The 25,697-nt window shown below is 35.1% G+C and overlaps 1 long non-coding RNA gene across 5 annotated transcripts; it reads right to left on the reverse strand.

The window, feature by feature from the left end:
• Positions 1–5,890: 5,890 nt before the first annotated feature.
• On the reverse strand, positions 5,891–25,185 carry LOC129870137 (uncharacterized). Of its 5 annotated transcripts, none has more exons than XR_008762039.1 (3): positions 24,838–25,185; positions 23,945–24,065; positions 5,891–6,099 (listed from the first exon to the last, which is right to left on the reverse strand). It is a non-coding gene; the product is annotated as an uncharacterized LOC129870137 (long non-coding RNA). The 5 variants fall into 5 exon arrangements; XR_008762038.1 differs by lacking the exon at positions 5,891–6,099 and adding an exon at positions 15,200–15,866; XR_008762042.1 differs by lacking the exon at positions 5,891–6,099 and adding an exon at positions 15,873–21,782.
• Positions 25,186–25,697: the final 512 nt, after the last annotated feature.

Here is a 25,697-nt window from a genome sequence, read left to right on the forward strand (position 1 = left end):
ACTTATATATAAAATTACAAATCATCGAGTTCGATCCTACGCGCATAGGAAGAACGTTTCGAGTCTTGGCCAAAAAAAATCCAGGGTGTTACAGTTTTTGTTGTCTATCTATATGGTCTTCAAATACTTATTACTTGGTCATAGAATATATTCCTGAGATGTAGTTTGAGAAAGGGAGAGATATTGTTGCAGGTATTGCAAATACTAAAAGCGGAGGTGCGAGTAATTCAATCTATGCATTGATGAAAAGAGCTAAATGGAAATGTAGGTGGAAAAAAAACATAATGGTTCCTAAAAAAACTATTATTAAAAAGTTGGCAGTTTAAACAGACAATTGGTAGTTGACAAAAATAGTTAATCCTCCATGAGGATTGTACATACCTTTTGTTAGGTTCAATACTAATCCAACTATGTTGTGCATCTAATGTTCTATTTGCATTGTATATGTAAATCTCCTTATCTTTCTTTTCAAAATTTTAATTTCCTTTTGAAATTATTTTGCATTGTACCTGTAGGGAAAAATAGACAAGAAACTCATGAAAGATGGCCATCTGTTGTGAGTACCATAAACTTTTGCATTGTAAAATATAGAGGCAATGGAACAATCTTCCTACTCATATCATTTCAAGAATGAGAGTTATTTATATGTGTAAGAGCAAGTCTATCTAAGGAAACAAAAACAGAAAATCCCTAAATATATTCTATCTATGATTGTTCTATGTATACAATATGATAATGTGTCTAGGTACATTCAGTTTTATATGTGTACAAGCAAGTTTATCTTAGGAAACAAAATCAAAAACTCCCTAAATATCTTCTATCTATGATTGTGCTATGGATACAATATGATAATGTGTCTAGGTACATTCAGTAACACTTTCCCTCAAGCTGGAGCATAGATATTAATCATGCCCAACTTGTAACAAAGATACTCCACTCGAGTTTTAAAGCTTTCATAAATATATCACCCAATTGCTCTATTTTCTACACATAACCAGTAGAAATCATGTTCTCTTCAATCTTTTCACGAATAAAGTGACAGTCACAATCAATATAATTCGTTTTTTCGTGATACATTGGATTTGGGGCTATGTGTAGAGCAGTCTGACTATCACACCAAAGTTTAGCAGGAGAAAAAGGCTTCAACCCAACCTAGTTAAAAGATGATGTATCCATAGTATTTCAAGTTGATCTAAGATGATAGTGTTCTTCCATCTTTAAGATTCCCTAATCCAAGACTATTACAAGTTGATCTATCAGCTATAATAACCAGAGAGTGTTCTTTGTATGATTGGAAGCTAGAAAATATATTAAGATTACTCTTCATATGATTTGTGGCACATAAATAAATCACCCATTTATTTCAAAAGGTGATAAGGCATGTTTTATTTGACTCAGCAAAGACATTAATAGAAGCATATTCCTTCTCTAATTTTTTATATTGACAAAATTTATCAAAATCATCGCTGAAACATGAGTTATTTTCTGATTGAAGGACTAGAATCAGACATTTTGGACTAATGTTTAGTCCAAAAGGATTTTAAAATATATTACAGATGACTACAGGTAACAAAGGCTACAACCAAATTAACAAGACTTACAAATAAGTTATCTGCCGACAAAGATGTAACTCACATACCAAAAAGATATTTGGACAATGGTGAGACCTGAACCCAATCTGGAAAATGGACTTGAACAGACTTAAAAAGAAAACTTGAAACTTCACCCAAGTCTTAGAAACAAACAGTCTCCAAATAGAATTCTTGAATCTATATAGTACAACCAAAAAGGTTCAAATAGAATTTGAATCTAAGATCCACATATAGTGTCACAACCCGAATCCGGGTGTGATGGCACTCGTTTGAATTCACCGAGACAAATCAGCCTAAAAACCAATGGAAAGTAAATACGAAAATAAAAGAAATGAATCAGACTTTAACTTAATACAAAACAGGTAAAATAAACTCAAAATCCCCAAGATTTGGTTGTCACATGTACAACCCTCTAGACAATACATAAAATGCAAAAAGAAATATAAGTTTCAATTTCTTTGTCTCAAACATGACTAAAAACATAAAATAAGAGTAGAGGTGGCCACCGAAGTAATGTAATAGCTACCTCAGTAACTCTACATATTAGCCCCAGTGATGTATGGAAAGAAGGAGGTGTCACATTGATCTGGGCTCACAACCTGCACAATTGTAGAAGCAAGGGGTGAGTACCAACAACATGGTACCCATCAAGCGCACAACTAAACATAAGAAAAGCTAAATAGAACTCAAATACCCCTGCCACACCAACGAAACCTCCATAACTACAACCTGCACACAAACCAACCCAATCTAGCAATTTATACTACAAATAGCACATTGAATCAACCGTTCTCAATATTTTAAATAACTCAGTCAAGTATCAAGATATATCAGTCACAAGGATATCAAGGGGGTAAATGAAATCCACAGACAATCAATGAAGTGCAATACAATGCACGACAATGTCAGATAATATAATGTATGTTTTTCCACCGATACACATCCACTGAATCTCAGTCTAGAACCCATGGGCGACATATCTGTCCATGTAACCTTCCATAGATCATGTGGCCCTACCCCTCTTATGATACCTTCCATATAGCATGCGGCCCGACCCCGATTTTTCATAATCATTGGCATGGAGCGTGTGGCCCGTCCCATATTTCTCATTGTTATCACAAGTGTTTCATTTCAGATGTGCCATAGAACAAGTACAATATAGGCATGATCACATGTATAAGAATGTACAATAATAGTCACAACAGCTCACTATTCATATCAATTTAGTCAAGGCATGCTATATCAGATAAGTAAATATCATCAATCATACCACAGATAACAACAAAATTCATCAAATTTCCTTTTATTACCCCATTCCTAATCCTTAATTCATTCCAATTTCATAATTGATTCTGCAATCCAAGTCCCCATTACTCCCATCACACATAACATGAAATATAGAATAATATAATCTTAACGAAGATTTAGAAATCCACTTACCTGGAATTCAATCAAAACTAATCCAAAACATGATTCTTACCTTTACATCGGTGCTCCGATTTGATAAAATCTAATCAAATATGAATTCCCAATAAGTAATGAATCTAACGACACCCAAATAATAATTTTTAAAATATTACCCTTTATGTTCGTGGTCGTAGGCTCCGTGTTCCAGAAGATTCATCCATTTTTTCTTCACATTCATGTGGACGGTTATGCGTTAGCGATAATCAACCCCTTTGTGCTTCGCGATTGGGGGAGTGGTTCTCGCGTTGGCCTAGAGTAAACTTCTTGTGCTCTGCAATGGCGGAGGGTAGTAGCCCATGCTCGTGAAGGTCATTTTTTATCTGAACAGTTTCCAAGACAGGAATTCAAATCATATTTTCATTTTCACCATTTTCAATCGATTTGAGCTTAAGAGGGCAATTCTTAGAGAGATTTCTTGAGGATTTTCATTTTGGTAAGTTCCATTATCATTACTAAATCAATTTCATCCATTTTTATCTTTCAATTCACCTTAAAAATCAATATTTCAAATGGTTTTTTTGTGTGTCTAGGGGAGGGGTGGCGGTTTCTTCCAAATTTTAGTGATGTAGAACATGATTTTTTAAATAAAAGTCCAAATTTTCCCTTTTTATTCTTGAAGTGGTATTAGACAATTTTGACCCTAGTTTTAAAACATTGCAATATGGGTATCATTAGACTACTTTTGATGAACTCTTACCATTCTTGATAGTGAGTAATCATTTCGGAGTTGGTATTCATGAGTTGAGCTCCAGTTAGAGCATTTGTGCGAAGTTTTGGCATTTGAGGTAGGTTTGGCTATCCTTCTTTTAGATTGTGATGGGATAATTAGTCATTCGTATGTTATAGACATTGTGATGGAGTTGTAGTATGATTTGGGACTGTTTATTTCATTGTGATGCCCATGTGAGGGCTTATTTGTATTGTGATGCCCGTGTGGGCTTATTTGTGTTGTGTAGCCCGTGTGTGAGCCTTATTTGCTTTGAGAGCATGTGATTCATGATTTTAATGTGAGAGAGGCTTGAGGAGACTATTTTACTTGCAATGCCCACCTTAGGGGTTGATTTGGTTTTTTTACTATAATTGAGTATTGAAATGTTTTCGAAAAAGGGTAAACACTTATTTCAATGCATTTCCTTCCCATTACAATCTATTGAGGGTGAATATCATGTTTAAGTTGAGTTTTGAGAACTTTGAACCTTATGTTACATGTTGAGTTGAATACTACCTCCATACCATATGTGTTGTGATGCATCCATTCTTATCCATCATGTCATTGATCTGGAGAAGTTGAGAATGGTGAAAATTCTTTTTGAGAAAGAAAATATGACACCTTTTTATATATCATTGACCACAAGATAGGCGGCAAGTTGATGAGATATTGAGATTGTAATTTGGTATATGGACGGCAAGTCCCTTATGGGTCCTTGTATGGAAGCCTTAGCTCGACAGATTGTGCGACAACCTTGATTCCACCATACCACCACATCATCGCATCATCATATTGCATTTCCATTTGCACTAGTTGATCTAGTGTTTAACTGCGATAGTGAATTGTCCTTAGGTGTTTAATTTAATCACACTGTTCTATATAAATTGATGGCACTGATGTCGGAATGAGATTTTTCTTTATGCAAGTGAGAGTATTTCTTAGTTTATTCATAGGCTTGATTAATTCCTTAGACAAAAACGGTCAAACCTACTGAGTACATGTGGTATGTACTCACCCCTACTTCTCTGTCCCTTTTAGATGCAGATCCTAGTCAGGGTACCTCGCTGGCGGCTGATCATTTTAGTGAATTTATCTATTTAGATTAGTGGTGAGATCCTGAAATCCGGATCGCCACAGTTCTATCTTTCATTTTGTAGTCTTTAGTTATATTCAAAGACTTAAGATGTATTTCATATATCGAACTTTGTATTAAATGCTCTTTACACTTATGACACCATGTTTTGAGATATTTTCGTTGCTGTCCTTATTTTTTATTTATTTTATGGCCTGACTTCCACTTGAGGAGTCTCGTATGAATTTTACTTTTGAGCTTACACATCAGATTCGATGTTGGGATGTGCGCCATCATGATCTCAATTTTTTTATCGTGACAATATTTTATCAAATTTGTTAAATACATAATGATAAATGCATATGTTGTTTTATGAGAACTAAAAATGCAATGAAAATTTTCAAAAATAAAAATAATAATGTAAGATTGATAATATTATTTTAAAAAGTAATTCTAGTGATAAAAATGCTACATAAAATTATGAGTAAATTAACTACAAAAATTTTGGGAATTTTCAACAGTTTCATTTTTCTTGTTGTAAATATATTCAATGTAGTTGTCAAGAGTACTTTTGTCAACAAGAACACAATAGTTGTTGGTGTTGGAGTTAATACTGTTAAGAGACATTCATGTAATAATAAAATATATTGTGTCTAAATGCTAATTTAGGCAGCAAAGTCACAGGGTGGTGGTTTATGCGATTATTTAGCAACAAAAAGTATTTTTGTAAGAAATTAATATTTATAAGTTGAGTTAGAAAATTAGAGCACAAATACAAATTAATTGATTCATCAAATGTGCTTTTTTCAATTGCATTGAATGTTAACTTGCTTACATAAACTTTGTTTTGTTAACTTGTTTAGATGAAAATTGCTTTACATACAATTGTCATGGCCCAACTTCTCAGGTCATAATGGAACATACCACACCCCGCTAGTAGGTAAGTCTAACCCATAGGCCAAAATTAAAAGCAATGGGCTATCACCTGGAAGATAGTAACAATAAGCATGAAGCTGAAAAAATGAGAAGAAAGAGAAAACAACTGAAATATACAACAAGAAAACCATTCCCAAGACCTGACATCAGTCAGTAATTGGACATCTAATCAAAATAGGAGTACAAAACTTTTACAATTACGATATAGTACATGTTGTCTTTGAATACAACATAAAGACTAGCCTAGCCAAAATAGATGAAAACCGATAGCTCCGAACGCCAGGAGATCACCAAGTCTCTGAAGTCCAAACTCCGCACAAAATCTAAATCAACAATGAGAACTCATACTATGATCTACAAGGTGCAGAAGTGTAGTATGAGTACCAAATGAATGGTACTCAATAGGCATAGGCCAACTGAACTCCACAAATAATGCAATTATAAAAAACATTTAAATAAGAGAAGTACCTCACAAGTAACTACACAAGAGATATAACATGAGTACCAAATGAATGGTACTCAATAGGCATAGGCCAACTGAACTCCACAAATAATGCAATTATAAAAAACATATAAATAAGAGAAGTACTTCACAAGTAACTACACAAGAGATATAACATGATAGAACATGTAATGAAAATGAAGATATAAGACACACGGAGTAAAGGAACCGAGTTAAAACATACCTAAAATAGAAGCCCAATAACCTAAATGCACCAAGGAAGTACTACAAGAGTCAACTAAACAAGGACACATCGATGACAATCACCACTAAACAACATAACACCCTAGAGACTAATCCAACTCAACCTAATAGGGTCTATTAACATCAAGCCAAGCATAAGCCACATAATTAACCAACTATTATAACACAAGATAACATAATTATAATCAAACAATAACCAATTGAAACCCCATAAGCTCAGAAGGTACAAGCAACAACCATAACCTAATGTCCCCCATAAATCGGAGGGTGCCAATCAATAATCAATTATACTAGTGATAGGTAATGCATATGAATGTAGGGCATGCAGTAAAACCAATTGAGCCATTAGTAACCAAGTGTATAGTCTTACCCCTGCCCTTGGCCAACCAAGTAGGACCCATGCAGCTCCCTCATACGGTATAGTGGTACTCACGACCAGAGGTACCCATATGGGACAGGTGAAGTCAGTATACACTGCCTAGGCCCGAACCAAGTACTCTTACAATACATCATTTCCATCTTGGTACCGAAGGAATGAGTATCCAAACCAATTTAGCTAGTCATGTGTTATAACCCGTATTTTGCACATTAGGGCATTTCGGGATAACGGTAATAAATCAAGGGCAAGGCTATGGTTGATCTTGTTGGATACAAAATTCTTTTGACTAAATTGGAATTTCAACTTGGAAATATTAAAAAAAAAAGTAAAAAAAAAAAAAACTTGGAAATATTAGAAAAAGTAAGGGGCAAAAATTGGAATTTCTCATGGAGGATGTTATATCCCGTATTTTATACGGTTGGATGTTTTAAGGTAGCCGTGGTAAAATTAAGGGAATGAACATCTTCCAAAATTTATTTAATATACAAGTTGGATATGAATATTATTTATGATCATTAATAGTGTGGAAATATTGGAAAAGGCAAAGGGCAAAAAGGAAAATTCGCAAAGTGGCCTATGGTAATATTGTGGAAGGCTAGGGGTAAAATGGGAATTTCACAAAGTCTTCAAGAAGACTCATGTGGGCCCCACATGCCACATGGCAGCCCATGATTGGAGAAAAGGGGTGTGTTGGACCAATGAAACCTTGACATGTGTCACCACTTAGATCTTGACATTTGTCACCACTTAGGGCTTGACATGTGTCACCACTTGGGGGATGACATGTGTCACCCCTAAAGTAGTATATATATATATGAGTCTTATGACTCATTAATTTCCACACCTATCTAGAAAATTCAATACTAACAAAACGAAATTACAAGAGAAAGAAAGAAGAGAAGAGAAGAGAAATTAAGGTAGAAAGAAGAAAAGAGCTACGATTTTGGGAGGAGAAAAAGGTAAGTTCTCCGATTCCGTTCCAAGAATTAATTATATGATATATACCATGATTTTATGAAGATGTTAGTAATGAAATTTTATGGTTTGAGGCAGCCCAAAACGTTACCAAACAGCCAATAAGTTTCAGTTGCGCTAAAGGAAATTCCGAGGAAAGTTTTGGCGAGTTTTGGTGAATTTCGGGAAAGGTAAAGTTTTCTGTTTTGAACTGGAATTTATGGTGATTTTATGAAGTATATTACATGTCTTAAAATATGCTGGAAGTGGAAAAAATGTATAAGGATGTTTGACGTTGGAAACAAACTAAATGGAAGTCGTAGTAGTTAAATCGAAGTCGCGTAGTGTGTTGTTGTTGTGGTGCTGCAGTTTGGTGGTGGATTAATTGCGTGTTGCAGGGCTGTAAAGTACTCAAAAATGTATGTGGGTGCTTCTGGTTTCAGCCACATAACCCTCCGTTTGGTATGACTACATACTTTACGAAATAAAGGTTAAAAACTCTATTTTGGTACCGTAGTTTGGAATGAGTTGTATAGAGCTTGTATTGTGTAAAGTTGAAGTGATTTACTTGTATACATGCTGCTGGCTGTTGTTGTTGGTATGGTTGTTGACATGGTGGCCGAGTTGAAAACTCGGGGATGTTCAAGTTACAGGGGAGATGCTGCCCGATTTTCGGTAGATTCGGAGCTAGTAATAAACTAGTCGAGAGACATAGATAAGGAAATGATTCCTATGGTTATTTGGGTGTAGAGTTGGAAATTGGAAAGTGAAAGTTTATTAACCTTAGTATTAATTTCATGTTAAATAGGTTCAAGAGACGACGAGGCGAGCATAGTTAAGAGTAATCCGTAAGAGGTACGTAAAGCGAACCTTTCTTTCTTTTGGCATGTCTTTGTCATAAGTACGTAAAGCTTATACTTTCTCTTCTTTTGGCATGTATTTGTTATAAGTATGTAAAACCTTTCTTTCTTTTGGTATGTTTTTGACATAAGTATGTAAAGCATATTCTTTTGATTTTCATGCTTTGACATAAGTATGTAAAGTTAATCTTTGTTTTGGTATGGTATTTATGAAACAAAAATATGACTTTTATATAATTTCAAAGAGGTTCCTATTCCTAGAGCCATTAGGATAGCCAATTCCTTGATTTCAAAAAGGTATTTTATTATGCTTCGATACGTCTATATGATTCCAGAAGATTTATTCTGATATAATCCAGGGTAACTTTCGAAAGGTACTTGACATGAGTCTCGTCTCAATTTTTAAATGATAGCTCATTCTGATTATTCCATTGAGTCTTAAATATGATTTAAATTGCATATAGTTTCTCACTACTCCACTCGTGGATGCCTCAATGCTTCCTTCACTGAGCCTGGGCCAGGATATGTTATCGTGCATATTTCTCTGCATTGTTCGCCGTGTCCCGACGTGAGGGGGCAGGTATGACATGTACATGGGGTGGTAAATGTTATGCCACGGAGTTATGTTGTGCCATGTACATATATGTTTGTGATATGATATGATATGATATGATTTGATATGGCCATCTGATATGATATGATTTGTTACGGAGATATTCCCTACTCTGGTGTTATGCTGTGCCGTGGCGCCGATGATGGGAGGGCGACCACACTTTATTCACCGAGTCCCATAATGGGGCCGGATATGGCATATGTTTTCTGCATACATTATCTGAGGTTTTGATCAGCATTTGATATCTCCAGACATTTTGCTCAGTTTTGTACATTCTATTGCGGTAATGACTTTACTTATTACAACCCATTATATGTGGTTTGATAAGCATTTGATATTTATGGATATTTTGCTCATTTTTGCACTTTCTGCTTTGGAAATAACTTTACTTATTACAGTTCATGCTCTACATACTCGGTACATTTTCCGTACTGACCCCCTTTCTTCGGGGGCTGCGTTACATGCCCGCAGGTACAGACGATTGGTTTGCTGATCCGCTCGCTTAGGACATCCACTATGTTGGTCGACAGTGCTTCTTTGTTCGGAGTCTTATTTTGGTACTGACACTTTTTGTTGTATATATATACGTTGTTCAGGGTACAGCAGGGCCCTGTCCCGTCATATGACTAGGATATCATTCTGTAGAGGTCTGTAGACATGAGATGTGGGTTTTGTATATATGTTTTGGTTTTTTTATGTGTTCCGTGATGGCCTATCGGCCCTCGTGCATTATATCTGTTTAGAGATTTCTTCTAATCATTATCTATGTTTATTCAATTAATGTACTAAGTGGGGCTAAGGGTATGTATGGGTGCCCAACTCGGGCACCAGTCATGGCCTACGGAGTTGGGTCGTGACAGAATGTAAAAGCTAAGAACATTCCAAAAGCCTCTAATGTTTCAAGAAGAAAAGGAGCTTGTCCTCGATGCCTCATAAATCTAGAAAATAGTTTAACAAATTGATTTCGATGGTACGATTCACGTTAAAACCAATTTAAAATAGCAACAATATGAAACAGTCTTTTTCCATGAATGATAATGATAAACCAATACATGTGCCGAGATCGCACCAAAAAACACATGAAAATGAACAATCAATACAATATATATCATTACCCACATCCAAAGAAGGTGCACAAGATTCGAATATGATACAAATGCTTTCACGCTACAAGAGCGAAGAGAAAAACCTAAGGTCCAACTGCTCCTCAAATACAAACTCGGGCCCAACATTATAACAACAACTCAATAAAGTACAACTGCCCTAACGCTAATCAACAAGAGAAGGAATCAAGAAATTGCTCTGAATCAAATAGGGGGGAGAAATAACTTAAGGATCGATGCCTCACCCCAAGATCATGCCACTCCTACTACAATCCAGCACAGCCGAAGAAATCATAAGGCTATGACAATCCATTAAGGTTTCAAGCACTAGCACAAGACAAGCAAAACAAGCCCTATAGGGAGCAATACACACAGCTACATGGATGATACTGTCACGAGACCCGGGCTAGGCCCTAGACGTAATACAGCAATTAAAATACCCAAGGATCCCAACCAAGCCTCTTAGTATACATAATACTGACAAGGTAAATAAGATATACTGAAAAGACATCATAAACGTGGAAAATAAGTCTTAAAAGATAGAATCTGGATAAAACAAGAATTAAACATACTCATAAGTCTAGACATGCCTCTACTACTATAGATGGGGCGTAGGACAAGTTTTTAGCCCACCGAAACATAATGAAAGTAATAGTCTAAAACATGAAGAAAAAATCATAGTGGCTACGCTCTCAAAACATGAGGACTCACCAATCAAAACTAAGTAGAATAATAGTCGACAAGCCATAAGGAGGAGCGAGAACATTGTGATCTATATTATGAGACAATATAGATAAAAGTATGTGTTAGTACATGGAATGTACTAAGTATGAGAGAAACATGTGTGAACAAGAATAATCGGATATAATCAATATGAACATGTGATCCATGACCAAATATCTTGAATTCATGAAGTAAAACATGAAAGTAATTGAAAAATATATATTTAATAAGGTCAATGCATCATAAAATATCATCAAAGAAATTATAAGAGACAGCATATACATATATGGGATATTAACCTTAACCAACATTTAAGATCATGTGAGTTATAACATGAAATTCGATGTAACTACCACACAGAGAAGAGAGAGACTACTTGCCAAAGTAGACTCCGTATAAATAAGAACATGAGTTGTATGTGGATCCACTGGTTAGGCCATTAAGGCACCTATGGGGGCACGTAGTTTGGAACTAGGGCTCTCTTATGGAGTCCCCACCATAAAGTTCTCTCAGTGCTAAATTAATTCCAACTGAATACATAAATCATAGTCATTAGGAAAGGCAATAATCAACAATCCACATCATAAAATACAACATAAGAATAGCTTCTTCAAAACCATAATCACATCATAAGCATGTAGACACTTTACCTTACTAAGCATCTAAATCATGATTTCTTTTATATTGAGAGAAAAACTTTCATAATTAATGGGTTTTTTCTTGAAAACATACTTGAATCATAATTCATAACTTTCATAAATCATACATAATACTTCATCAATTCCATGACCATAAATCCATAGTTTATACTTAAAATTCCTAGCATAATGCATGGGTCCTTGTGAAACTCATCGAAAACATGTAATTTAGATTGGATCATGAATGAATATATTATTGAAATTAGGTAAAAACATAATTGAATTTATTTAATGCAAATTGATCAAAAGTAGGGGTTAGTAGATTTTCATATAAGAGAGAATAGATAAACCTTTTGGGACTCCATGGATGGAGAAGATCCATGGGTGGATTCCCACATACCTTGATTACTCAAAGACCTAAATGTAATTAGAGTAGGGAGACTTGAACTTGAAGATTCTTGAAGCCTTTAATTTGGAGAAGAAGATTGATTCTTAAGGGAGAATTATTGTATTAAGTGATTGAGAGGGAATGAGGGACTAAAGGATGGTTTTGGGCAGTTAATAGTTTAGAAACCAATTCCAAAATAAGCCCAAATACAGTATTAAAATAATGGAAAAAGACTCAAACGCCCTTAAACAAAAACTGACTAAGGGAACTTCAAGGGCCACTTATATGGTCCGCGCAACATTCTACGGAATGTATAGTGGTCCATAGAAATGAGGGGATCAATTTTGGGAGAGGGGGAACTTATACGGGAAGGCCTACAAGTCATTGTACTCTCCACGGCATATGGAGAGCTTCATGAAGATCGGCTCATTCAAAGTCCAAGGGATCTAGTTCCATGGACCACTCAACAGTCCATGAGAATGTCTATGGGTTGTAGATCATGCCGTAGACTTCGTTATACTTTCCCCCTTTGCCTGATCATTTCCATGGGACCCCTTTATGGGACATGGTTCCTTTCATTGTACATATGGAGGTCCGTACAACCCCTTCCCTAGACACCTTTCCAACCACTTCCACGACCCTTTTTCACGAGCCTCATGGAAGTCCAAAAGTTGCAACTTTGTTGAGAATTTTCTTTTATCCAACTTTTCAACTTTCGAGGTCTTACAATATCTTCCCATTGGGAACGTTCGTCCTCAAATGGGACTCAATCTAGCATGAATAGAGTAGAAAGGAGACATAGAAACCCAACATAAATGCAATGGTACTTCAAAATGCATAAAACCAAGGAGTATTCAATCCCAAGCTAAAACATGAATTTAAAACTCATTTCATTATTGAGGATTACTGAAACACGTGAATTTGAAGGAGTTATCATGAAGGAACTTAATACCTCAAGTTGGGATAGCAGGAAAGATATGAGGATATCGCGACATCATATTGGCTTCAACATCCCATGTAGCTCCTTCAACTAGTTGGTTCCTCCAAAGAACCTTCACGGATGCAACTTCTTTGTTCCTCAACTTTCAAACTTGCCGGTGTAGAATCTCAACTTAAACCTCCACATATGATAAATTATTCTTCACACCAACACTGTCCAACGACACAATATAGCTAGGATCACCAATACAATTCTTCAATAATGAAACATAGAACACCGGATGCACAGACGCCAACTCCGAAGGCAAGTCCAACTCATATGCCACCTTAACAAAGTGCCTCAGAATCTGATATAGGACTACATATCGGGGACTAAACTTCTGCTTTTTGCCAAAATGCATCACACCCTTCATGGATATGACTTTTAAATAAACCCAATTGTGACATCAAATTTGAAATCCCTAACAGGACTTCTATCTGCTTTGGGGAATCTTCAACCTTTCTCTAGTGATTCTAACTTTCTCCATAACCTCACAAACCAAGTCAGGTCCTATCAAAGAAACTTCACCAACTTCAAACCAACCAACGGGAGATCTACACCTCCTACTATATAAAGCCTCAAATAGAGTCATTTGGATACTCGAGCGGTAACAGTTGTTATAAGAAATTCACTCAATGGAAATTGATCATCGCAATTATCCTTGAAAACAATTACACAAGCTCTAAGCATATTTGCCAATGTTTGAATAGTATGCTCAGCTTAACCATTGGTTTGAGGATGAAAAGTTGTACTAAGCTTAACTTGAGTACCAAGACCCTTTTAAAAGGACCTCCAAAACTGAGAAGTAAATTAAGTCCCTCTATCCGAGATGATAGACAAAGAAACACCATAAAGCTTAAAAAACTCATGAATGTAAAGTCTAGCATAAACCTCAGCTAGATAGGAAGTCTTAACAGGAAGAAAATGGGTCGACTTAGTCATTAGGTCGATAACAACCCAAATCGAATCATATTGCCAATGGGTACGAGGCAAACCTATAATGAAGTACATATTCAAATCCTCCCACTTCCAAATAGGAATCTCAATGTATTGAGCTAAACCTCCAGTTTTTGATGCTCAACCTTCACTTGTTGACAATTAGGACAATGACCCACAAACTCTACAATATCATTTTTAATGCCATTCCACCAATACACATCCCTCAAATCTCGATACATCCTTGTGAAACCCGGATAAATAGTATACCTTAAACTATGAGCATCAGATAATATCATTTTCCTTATGGAATCAACATTGGGAACACACAATTGGACTTGATATATAAGCACGCCGTTTCGCTCTTGGGGGAAAGTCTCAATGGCTTTTTCGACAACCACTTTATTCAACTCAACAAACGTTGGATCATTATCTTGCATTGCCGTTACATCTGCCACAAGAGATGATTTGGAACCATTTTGGACAAAAACACCATCATCCTTCGAATCAACAAAGCGAATACCCGACGATCTAGTCTATGAACATCACGAACTAACTTCTTCTTTTCTTCCTCAATCGGAGCAACACTATTGATCACATACGTAACTATCCAAATGGTTTACCATCAACACTAAGATGGTTAAATCCCCACAGATGTCACTAAAATTGTGCAATCATTCACCAATAATGTAACACCATGATTAAATATATCTAGCAAAACACAAGTTGCATTGAAAAGATGTTCATTATATGATCTAAAATAGTGCATCAGTTTAAGATAAAACTTTTTAAACGAGTAGTTCAACTTCAGGATAGTAGTTCTAAGTCCAGTCAGATAAGGTTTACCAAATGACTATAAATACAAGTCACTCGGCACCACAGAATAAGAGAAAGATATTTGCATTAGATCAATGATTAATATGACCTCAACCTTTAACTACGAAAAATGAAATATAATGAAGCAATGATTCACAACAATGAGACAAAGGCAACATGTTAACAGACCATAACTCGAGAAAAGAGGCATCTAGTAGCCACATAGTGCAACACCCTGCATATCTTAGCAATTTAGCATTAGACCACAAGTAGAGAATGACACAACAAATAAATTAGAGTAGAACTCATAGACTCACCCCACCCCCACCCCCACCCCTATATTATTTTCACAACTAAAAGATAGGTATATTAAATTACCCTAGGACTTTTTACCAAACTTTGTTACTCCATTACAATTCAATGCCAACTTGTATGCAGACATGTAAATTCTTAGAGTTAAACCTGCATGACGTGGTTCAGATTCAACAACTTTAACTTGAACCTCCTCATGGAAACAGTTAAATCTATGTAGTATCAACTAAAATTGCAGTGTACTAAAAATCTACATCCCATTCACTTCCGTAACTTTATGTGAAGCCATGTTAGCTAGTTTTGTTTCCATGTTACCCATAAGTTAATTTCTCTGTCCTCCGTAGAATATTACCATTTCATCCTCTTCCCCTCAAATCTTAATCCAGAACACTGTATACATTCTCCTTTAATGAGCAAGCATACTAGAAAGCAGAAAGATATTCTCAATTACTCAGACTGATTCTAATTACCCTGAGGCATCTCTAGGAACAAAGACGAAAGAATTATTGACAAGAAGAAATTTTGAGAATTTTCGGAGTATAGAATTGAATGCATGAGAAATAATGGAAGAAAAAACAGAAAAGCAAGTAGTCATAAACAAGGTATTCACCATAGCAGATAACCTTGCTGACTTAATGGAGAAGAAAAAGGCCACAATCAAATGAGTCTTCCCGTTGTGAAAGCTAGAAGCAAAAGTAAAAAGAGTGCACGAGTAAGACATTATACTATAAAAGACCCTGTAACAAGAAACGAATTAGTTATAATGATTTATTGCAATTTTAAGTTTCCAAAAGTATTTTTCAAGAAGTATGCATATGTGTTGCAATCATCAAACTTAACCCAAATCTCGTCAAATAGATGAAAGAAACAAAATAAGAAATATCATTGATACTGCAGAAAACTTAACAACGTAGACAATTGATGAAAAACCATTTGCAAGAGAATGTGGTCGCTGAATCCCCTAATACATGCTATATGAGAACATTAAAAGTTGTAATGATGTGCTACCAATCAAAAAGAATAGATGCATACAAGTAGACTTCTTTCACTTAATTATATATGGTTAATAAATATACATTTCCACCTCATTGAATAACATAACCCTGGTAAGTTGATATTGTTTGGTGTGAAACACTAGGTACAAGTAAGTTTATCTTGATCCGCTCTGTGCACTTCTCACTGAAGAAACTGATAAATAAGGATTCTCATTCTGCACTTGATCATTTGGCTTTTACTTTTTTCAATATCTGAATCAAACTTTGAATGCATTCCAACTAAAATTACATGTCTTTGTTTTTTGTAAAATAAGAATTATCTTCCTGAAAAGATTCCTACATCGTAGGAACTTATTTCTGCTTGTAAATATGATTGTAGCTCATTTTGAATTTCTAATAGTTGGAAATGCTATAGGTGAAGGGAGAAGGGACAGACATGCAACAAGAGGATTGCCATCAAACTCATCGTTCTCTAATAAGGACTTCAAAACAATAAAGTTTGTAGATTCAGAAGACGTTGCAAACAGATCAAATGACATGTCAAATGAAACCGCATCCTATGCATCTTCCTGTGCCCATAGCTCTGCAAAATCTTTACCAGCCTTGGAGTCCGACACATTAGAGGCATCAATTTTGGATTTGGAGGAACTTGCAAACAAAATCAGTTGGCTCAAACGGTTTATGGAATGTGGAAGACCTCTGTCTAATGGTGTTACGCCTTCGTGGAAGTTTGTAAAATATCATGGACCATCGACAAAGAATTGATGACTTTGGAAGTTTGGCTTGATCCTTCCTGTCTTTGACTCCTAAAATGTAGGTTATTCCTTCGGTCTCTACATTCAGCTGGAAAATGCCCTTTGAGGAGCCATGGCCAGTCACTTGTTTTACTCCTTTACTTTTTGTATCACCTACATTTTAGGAGTCAAAGACAGGAAGGATAAAGCCAAACTTCTAAAGCCATCAATTCTTTGTTGATGTTCCAAGGTGGTTTACAAACTTCCATGAAGGAGTAACACCATCAGAAAGAGGTCTTCTAGATTCCATAAACCGTTTGAGCCAACTGATTTGTTTGCAAGTTCCTCCAAATCTAGAATTGATGCCTCTAATGCTTCGAACTCCAAGGCTGGTAAATATTTTGCAGAGCTATGAGCACAGGAAGATCTATAGGATGCGGTTTCATTCAAAATGTTGTTTGATCTTTTATTGCTTCTTCTAAATCTACAAACTTTGTAGTTTTGAAGTCCCTGCTAGAGAACGATGAGTTTGATGACAATCCAGTTGTTGCTTGTCTGTGCCTTCTCCCTTCACCTATAGCATGTCCAACAATTAGTATGTCAAAATGAGCTGCAATCATATTTACAAGCAGGAATTAGTTACTACGATGCAGGAATCTTTTCAGGAAGATAATTTTTATCTTACAAAAAATAAAGACGTGTAATCTTAGTTGGATCGTATTATAACTGTGATTCATGCAAACTGTAAAAGCCAAATGATCGAGTGCAGAATGAGACTCCTTATTAATCAGTTTCTTCTGCGAGAAGTGCACAAAGCGGATCGAGATAAACTTACTTGCACCTAGTGTTTCACACGAAACAATATAGACTTACCATGGCTACGTTATTTAAGAGATCGAAATGTATATTTATTAACCATATATACTTAACTGAAAGATGTCTACTTGTATGCCTCTATTATTTTTGATTGGTAACACATCCTTCTTCCTATAACACATCATTTTTCACCAGAGTCGGCTCACCACTGTGTACTCAACTGAATCCTCCTCGAAAAGTTGTGGAATTTTTTATTCTTCCTTGGATATTTTACGGTGTATGCTTTCCCTTATCTGTTTCTATTTCCCCTTTTCATATAATTTGAGGATGCAAGGTTAGTTGGAAAAGTAGAGGGAAGCAGTAGCCAATTCTAACCAAAACGGGTCAATAAAATTGTTTAATATATAACACAAGTCCCAAATTTTACAACTGTTCCGATGATAAATGATTAACATTTATATTGAGAGTCTTTATTCCTTGAGAATGACTTTTTCTTTTGAATATTCTAGATTGCAAAAAACTTGATTGTTTCTTGTAAACATGTTCAATGATAAGACAGACAAAACAACCTAGTAGCATGCCATTGGACGAGGACTGTTGTCCTTGAGTAAGAATGAGTTTTTTTGAGGAAGTTTGTGTCCTAAGTTATTGCATAGTATGTTCATCTCTTAAAAGCCTCCCCGTTAGTCATTATTCAATCTTTTAGTATTCCCGTCAAAGGGTTAGCTCGGGACACCAATTGTTCCGAATGCCGCCCACGTCCATGATATAGACTTGGGTTGTGACAAAAACAATTATTGCCTAACATTTCCAAATATGAATTATATATTAAATTGTTGTTCCCTCTATTGCAATTTATATAATCTCCTTTCCTTTTTAATTAATTCTAAATATAACAACATTTTTCTATATTTGATAGTAACAAGTTAACGACAAATTTCATTTTACCCTTTATCATTAAGGTTGAAACACTAAGATTGTGGGTTTGTGTATATTCATATTTTTCTTTTGTTATACAATGTAGGTAACACTTAATACAAAGTGATTTCGGCATATAATAACTTAAATTAATGTATAATTCACAAGTTCTTGTTTTTTTTATATATTACATTTAAGTGGAGAAATGAAGGAACATTACGGGTATACTTTTTTTCCTAGTAAGAAGAAAATATTGTCTCAAGAACATTTAAGTATAATCAAACAAATACTTTGACATTGGACCCGGGCCCTCAACTTTAACCTGAACCCCACCCCAGAACATAATCCTCAACCCAATCATGCCCTTACCCAAGCCCCAACCATCAACACTATCAACTACCAAGACCCGATGCTGACTCGAGACTTAATCCCGACCCTAATTCCAAACTGAGATTAAGGACCCGACTCCAGACTAGGTTCGACCTTGCCGCTTAATTGTGATCCAATTGGGGTCGAGGTTGAATCTCGAGTTGAGAGTAAGATAATTGGGTATCGGGTTGGTTTTTTTGGGCCGCAACCAATTTGATTCTTTTAATCTCCGTTGTTCATTCAATTTAACTAGACAACCCAAACTTCTCCGCTTCACTATTTTTTAACTCTCTCAACTATTTTTTAAACCCTAATCCATTTCTATGTCCTTCAATCTCCCCCAACTCTTCTCTTTGTCTCACGTTCATCCTATAAACCTTAACAACCTTTTTCAAGCCCTGTTATTTTGTATGTGAATCAGTATATTCTTTTCATTTTCAAACTTTTTTTCACTTTCTTTTTTTTCTTCGTTTCGATTTACGGTAAAGTTTGGATAAAAAGAAGAAGATCTGAGAGGAACTTTTATCATAAATTAATACAAAAGAGGAAAGGAGACACATATATTGCAAAATATGGACGAAACTATTCAAATACTTCTTAAACTGGGTAACGCCGTCTATTTCCTCTTTGAATGTTGATTGATTTGTTTCCATGTTTGTATGATTTATTTTAATACCATTTATTATTATTATTATTATTATTATTATTATTATTGAAAAGGGAAATGATGGAGGGGATGACAAAGTAGGAAATCGAACTCTTACTTATGAGGCAAAAATTCAGGTAGTCAACCGACTGAACTGCTAAAATTCCCCTTAATACTGTATATTTTAGTCTCTTCCATATTATGTGCCCTCATTTCCTTGTTTATTTTTAACAAGAACTATGTTTAATCTTAATTCTAAAAATTATAATTTAAAATTTTTGCAATCTCTGTTTTTCCATCCCCAATCCCACTGCCTCAAAAACACTTGTAACCCTAATTTACTTTTTCATTTTTGATTGTCTTGATTTCAAATCTTTCCTTGATATGTGATATAAAGTTTAAGAAATTTGGTGAAATTTTCTTCTAGTTTATTCGACCTTATATCTGATTACGTGTGGCATGAGTTTATAAATGCAACCTTCCCCAATCTAAGACTCGACTCGGAATTGATCCTGACAAGGGTACAAACTCCAAACGATAGACTGGACTAGGCAGGACTCCCTGATCCTAACCCTGAACCTGAGACTTGAGACCTCAGACTCAACTCTTTATTCCTAACTCTTGGTCACTAAACCTGACTTGGGATCTGAGTACTTGACTCCTAGCTCGATATCTGGCCTCGACCCTTATCCCAATTATGTATATGTCACTGTCAAGGTCGGATCCTAGTTTGCATCCGGTTCTTTAATCTTAGCTCGGGATTAGGATCGAAATTAGGTCTCGAGTCAGTGTCGGATCTTGGGTAAGGGCATGAACGGTTTGAGGATCTACTTGTGGGCAGGGGCAAGGTTTGGGACAATTAGGTTATAGATCAGGGTCTGAGTCTGAGTTAAAGTCTGGGGTACGGGTCCAATGTTAAAGTATTTGACTGATGCTACCTAGATTCTCTTGAGACAATATTTTCTTCTTACTAACCAAACATAAAATCAATAACCTATTATTTAGGTCTCAAACTTCACTAGCACATCATATAAAATACCTATTGTATATGCTTCATAGTGCAACCCGCCATAAGTAGCCGCATCGTAGTCGGTTTGAGGGATCTTAACCCCAACTGTATGAACACAACAAGAGACCTTAAGTTTATATATTCTCTCAGATTACATAATGCCTTAGGTAAGTTAAACTCCCCAATAGTGCATGGAATTGTGAAAGCCCCAAGATCTTCCTTCTTCTGGACAAGAGAACAAGATGCTATTGCACTGCAGTGGTGCAAGTTGTCAGTCGCATCAAAACTTACATATCTCTTCTTGGTAACCATATCTTTCATAAATTTAGCATATTCTAGCATCTGCTCAAGTTATTCCACAAAAGGTATGTGACATCATGGAACCTCTAACAATAGAATCAATAACTATCTTAGTAACAGAGTTCAAGGACCGATAGAAAATTTGTAACTTGTTTTTATCTACTATCTTGTGGTTCGGGGACTGTTTCAGCTTCTTGTTGAATTTCATCCAGGCTTCATGTAATGCTTCTTCCCTTGCTTATTGAGATTATTTATCTCATCACACAATTGCAACATCCTAGAAGGTGGAAAGAATCTCTTAAGAAAAAACAGCTTTTAGCTCTCCCCAATTTGTAGTGGAGTCATCTTGAAGTAAAAGTAGCCAAAATGTTGCTTCATCAGTCAATGAGAAATGGAACAACATTAGGCTTATAACATTTTGTCTGACCTGAAGAAGCCTTAAGGCTTTGCATATCCCCAGAAAGTTGATCAAATGAGGTTTGGATCATCTCCAGAAGCTCCTCCAAACAGACCCTTCATGTTCAACAATTATATCATTGTGCTAGTGATGTCAAAACATAGCACCAGGTGCCAGTGGAGAAGGGACTATGGCACCTGTGGCACCAAATCCATCAAAATCAATATCATCCTCCTCTTCCAGATCATTAAATTGTAAAGCTTTTAGATTATGTCCCACATGAATTGGATTATGATGTCCTTGAGAAGCATTTGCAGCAACTGTCTCATCAGCCAGTTGAGTCTGTTCTAGCAATGTTGCATCTTCATCTTGACAGTCGGTCTCAACTTGTTCTTGGTTTTGCAAAGCACTCATCCTTGTCAGTGATAGTTCAAGCTCATGGTCAATAAATCTTAAAAACACTTCGGGTGCAACTATAATCCACCTTGAGCTTCATCCTTAAGGCAGGGAGCTTATCTTTTTTTTTTTTGGTGCTACTTCTCCTGTTTTGCCTAAACCATATAATTTTGTAAGTTCTCGAAGTTTTTGGTTTGTGTCCCCCCTCTGAATATATTAATTAGTTGTGATTACTATACAAGGTAGGGTCATCTTGGGGGTAATTAACCTAGATTAATGGATTAAAAGAAAACAAAATTCACCAGAAACTATAAATGCGAATAGAGGCACATGCAAATATTGGATAAAGTTACAAAGAGCCTGTCCGCTGATATGAACTCTCCTAGTCTTGTAGACAAAACAATAACTCAGCTTACAGGTTTTAGTTTAGCTCTGTCAAATTTAATGGATTACATGTACGAAGACAAATGTTATATACTTGTGGTTTATGTATGGCGTGTGTTCTGATTATATTACTTCTGGATATGTTGGTATAATGTGCACACGTAAAGGGGGACACCTCCTATTTTATTTGCAATTGATTCCATCTCCCTACTAATAAAACAAAAGGAGTCGTCTTTGTACCTTTTATGTGGAGTAACAGAAAAAGAAAACAATCACTGTTGTAGGAGTAATCCTTTTACTGTATTTAATTTGTTCTTTGTGGTTTAGGTATGGTGTGTCATATGTTAGATAGTCTAACTTTCTATATTCCCTTAGATATCAAATTCCTTGTTCATTCAAGGTTACAAGTAGAAGTGCTCAGATCAGCACACACCAACATATGAAGATGACGAACATAAGCATAAAAGCAATATACACGAGTGCAGGAACACAACAAAAAAATAAGTAAAAGAAAACCTAGATGGAAACTCAAAATTGGAGAAAGTACAGAATTGTGAAAAATTAAGCATCTGACAAAGCAATTCATAATTAAAATAACATAAACGTGCCTCGAAGAAAAGAAAACTCCAAGAAAAGGCTGATTTTGCTTTTTAGAAGAGAGACTTGATTTCCTTTGAAAAAGATGGAACTAAGAGAGGAACAACTTATTTTCCTCAACATACCCAGAAACACGGGTATACATGACTTGGCTTTCGAAAAACAAGAGACGTGTGTCTGAGTATATCTGATTTGTAGCTGATTTTCCTCTTGCTGATTTTCTCCAACTGAATAAGAAACAGATTAAACAGACCTAGGTTGATTATAGCTTTATTTTCTCAGAAGGGGTGGGGAAGCTGTAGGTGGAGAGTCGTGGGTGTGAAAATAATGAGGAGGAAAATGTAAGCGCCTTTTTTTTACTAGTGCTCTTCATGTTTTGTCTGTTTGGATCCATTATTCTTTTGTACTGTGACAATGTGTTGTTTCGCTTGATCAAATCACCAATTACATACTTTTTGTATGATTTGTTCAGTTTTTTTTATAAGTTTTGCCAGTGAAACTATTGTTTTAAAGTAGGAAACATATTTACTTCTCTGCTTCTTTTTAGGCTATATTTGGTTTTTCCATCTTCATTCTATTTGTATTACTTACTAGATGATTTATGCCCGTGCCTACATTATAAATTGTTGACGCTTTTTTGAGATATGTTACAACTTACCACAATCATTTAGTCATATGAACAAATCACATTATTTATAATGGATCAGTTATTTGATGATGTAATTCAATCAAAACTAACAAGGAAAGCTAGTTTGCTAAGATTGCATACACTCAATTTTGCATTCTCTTACTTTCGTGTGACAAAATTAGAAATGTCATATGTTTTCATAATTTTACCTTTTGAACATAGGAAACTTGTTTTCATGAAGAAGAATTCTTAACAATATTTATGAAAGAGTAAGGAAAAAAAGAAGACTTTTTTCATAAGAAAACCATGTCGGTTTTAAATATACTTGTAATTAACCTTTAACTAAGACAGATAAAGAATTTGAAGGAATGAGTTCTACTCCAGTGCAATTGAATTGATAGAATTGTTGGTTGATTATCATGAATTTTTATGGCAAATATATTAGCAAGAAAGAAACTATGCTCGAAATGAAAATTGACCAATATTATAAGTAAGTTGTCACACTTCAACCATGTGTTTCACTTGAAAAAAAAAACTTAAATATGTTGAGGAGCTTTACGATACTATCATACCTGATCAAAGAAATGGGAGATTTCGTATGGTAGCAAAGTGCAGGCACAACCACCAACCACAAAAGCACAGTGAAGTTCTGAACCCTTTTTTCTGTCATATGGTTCGCCGTTCGTAAGTTTCCTTTTCAATTAATCAATAGATTAAAGAAAGAATTAGTTCAATAAAACAAAATTAAAAAATGAACTTGCAAACTTTTTATCGGTCACTTAGCTTAATGGTATATGGTATAGAACATTTCTAAGACAAACAAAAGTAAAATTGAAATTCTAAATTTATTGAACTCAATATTGTGAAAATATTTGAATAAAGTATCAGAAAATGACAACCAGCTGTTATGATGTACAGGTCAAATTACAAAAAAATATATTTTTAGTAGTAGAAAGTTAATCTACACCAATGATATGAACTACGCACTGACTAGTTGTATATCTTGACGTGAGATTTGTTTTAACCTCCCCCCTCAGACATTTTTAATCTTTCGATTTTGAAGAAACTCGATAAAAAAATTCCAACACAATTAATTGACAAGGCTTGACAAAGGAATGTCTGATCCCCCTCTTGCTAACAAAGACATACCATCTGATAACATCAATAAATTTAGTATTAGGTATTTAAACTTGCCGCATATCCTTAAAAGAAAAAAAACGAAAGCAAAAACAACTAACAACTACATTAACTTGTCTGTTAGGTACATAATGCTAGAGCATAAATTAAGTGACCATAAAACGCAACTTTTCGATAATTCAAAAATAATTTCATAATTTTACAAGACTGTACAAGAAAAAATTTTAAAAGCACATGGCTTTAAGCAAACAAGGCTACAAGAATGACTTACCAAAATGCCACAATTATGAATTAAAAAATATTAATATAAAAGACAGATTAAACTCACCACATGGGTTTTCTAAAATGTTGCAGGTCTTTCTTCTGGATAGATCAAAACAATTCTTAATGAAGAGAGTATTTATACTTAATAATGAAAATTCAGCTATTGTTTAACTGTTCATAGCTACTGCTTCAGCTATTGTTTGAGGTACCCACCCCTAAGGTTATGCTAACCTGTGAAGGACCTAAACTATGTTGAAGTTTCAGAAAATGAAAACACAGTTGAACTAATACGTTGCATTCATACTCTCATACCCAGGCCCGTTTGAGCTTGAAGAAGGATTTTAGGGTTTGTAGGATGAATGGGAGAGAAAGAGGAGAGATGGGGGCAACCAAAGAGAATAGAAATTGATTAGGGTTTAGAAAATAGTTGGGAGGGTCAAACAAATAGTGAAGAGGAGATATGTGGTTCATCTAGTTAAATTGAATGAACGGTGGAGATTAAAAGGATCTAATGGGTTGGGTTTGGATTGTTTTGTTGGTTCGCAAATTGGATCTATTTAGGGGTTGAAATTGGGTGTGAATTTTGGCAAAAAACTGACATAATTTAGCAAAAACAAATTAAAATATTTGGTAATTATCTTTCAGGTTATCATTTAAAAAGCAAAAAAATACTACAACAGCGATATAAAACGATATTGATAAAAATCATAAAAATAATTAGTAATAATAAATGTCATATAAAATATTTTATCAAATTAGTTAAATACATGATGATAAATAGTTTTGTGAGAACTAAAAATGCAATGAAAAATTTCGAAAATTGATATCATAATGTAATATAGAGAATATCATTTTAAAATATAATTCTAGTGAAAAAATGCTACGTAAATTATGAGTAAATTAACGATAAAAAAATTGTGAATT

This window comes from Solanum dulcamara, chromosome 10, assembly GCF_947179165.1.
Source record: "Solanum dulcamara chromosome 10, daSolDulc1.2, whole genome shotgun sequence".
In the NCBI taxonomy this organism is placed as follows: Eukaryota; Viridiplantae; Streptophyta; class Magnoliopsida; order Solanales; family Solanaceae; genus Solanum; species Solanum dulcamara.